Here is a 1,664-nt window from a genome sequence, read left to right on the forward strand (position 1 = left end):
AGGACAGGGTGGGATGCCCACCAGCAGAGAAAAGAGGGAGAGAGAAGAGAGGGACACTGGGAGAGAGACGGAGGGAGATTCAGATGTGCAGGATTGATGGAGGAATTGGAGCCAGATCAATAATAATAATATGCAAGCCTCATGGGGTGGGGCTGGGAGGGAGCCAGATTAGCATAGGAGATAAAGGGAGATCATTTAACTGCTCAGCTATTGAGGTGCAGTTTTAAATAAATCTTAATTTTTCTGTGTAGCTATTGGAGAAATGCATAAAGTGAAAGACTTCAGCTGCCTGATTAATTCACTGTTTACATTTATATTAAAAATAATTCATTGAGAGATTTGTACTCAGAAATTCTCTCCCCTCCTCCCCCCACTGTGTATCAAACCCAGAGCCTTGTGCATGCTAGGTGAAGGGCCTACTATGAGCTAATTTCTCAGCCCCGGGCTGTATCCTAGGAAGACTTTTTACAGTACAGTCACAGATTTTGGTTCTAGTGTTAGACTCGATCACTCTCAGCTGTACGTTAGGGACAGCCATTCTGTCTCATGATGTGAAGGCTAAGGGAAGCAATCCAATGAAGTAGCTGCATCCCAGTCCTTAAACCCTCACAGAAGCTGTGCGTGGAAGGATGGAGAGCACCGGGGTATGAGAGACAGCAGAGGAGCCAGGAAGCTGGGTCCTGGACTCAGACAGGGAGGGTGAGGTCAGGACCTTCTGACCTCTGTTTGGCCCCTAAGAAAAGAGTGGGGGAGAGGTTACAGTATAGAATCTGAAGTGTTAGTACTCCGCACTCCACATTCCCTGATAGTACTGGAGATTGAACCCAGAGGCTCAAGAACGCTCGGGCAGTGGTGGCGCACGCCTTTAATCCCAGCACTTGGGAGGCAGAGGCAGGCAGATTTCTGAGTTCGAGGCAGCCTGGTCTACAGAGTGAGTTCCAGGACAGCCAGGGCTATACAGAGAAACCCTGTCTCGAAAAAACAAACAAACAAACAAACAAACAAACAAAAGACCCCGTGCTGCTCTTGCAGAGTACCCAGGTTTGAAGTAGAAATTTCTGGTTTCTTTGGGGACTCAGTTATGTCATACGATGTTTTGCTGAAGCAGACACAGGTGACAGGATGTTTTGCTGAAGAAGTAGACTCATGAGAGGACGAGTGATGTTTACAAAGAATATAAATGGCCTATAAACTTCCGTTACTGCTCTCTCCTCTCTCTTTCTGAGCTGATAGCGCTCCTGCCAACATGGTGAACATTCCTAAGATCCGCCGGACATTCTGCAAGAAATGTGGGAAACACCAGCCCCACAAGGTGACCCAGTACAAGAAGGGCAAGGATTCTTTGTATGCCTAGGGAAAGCGGCGTTATGACAGGAAACAGAGTGGTTATGGTAGTCAGACTAAGCCTATTTTCCGCAAAAAGGCTAAAACTACAAAGAAGATCGTGCTGTGACTGGAGTGCGTCGAGCCCAACTGCAGATCTCAGAGGATGCTGGCTAGTAAGAGGTGCAAGCATTTTGAACTGGGAGGCGACAAGAAGAGAAAGGGCCAAGTGATCCAGTTCTAAGCCGATTTTGTTATGAAGACAGTAAAATCTTGACCTTTCACCCCCTTTGATTGTCTTTGGTGAGGGAATAAATTAAAGCTTTCATAAAAAAAAAAAA

General features: G+C 46.5%; 1 pseudogene; it reads left to right on the forward strand.

Moving 5' to 3' along the window:
• The first annotated feature begins 1,246 nt into the window (after positions 1-1,246).
• LOC114636641 lies at positions 1,247-1,658 on the forward strand (annotated as a pseudogene).
• Positions 1,659-1,664: the final 6 nt, after the last annotated feature.

The sequence above is a fragment of the Grammomys surdaster genome, unplaced genomic scaffold (assembly GCF_004785775.1).
Source record: "Grammomys surdaster isolate TR1022 unplaced genomic scaffold, NIH_TR_1.0 124726, whole genome shotgun sequence".
In the NCBI taxonomy this organism is placed as follows: Eukaryota; Metazoa; Chordata; class Mammalia; order Rodentia; family Muridae; genus Grammomys; species Grammomys surdaster.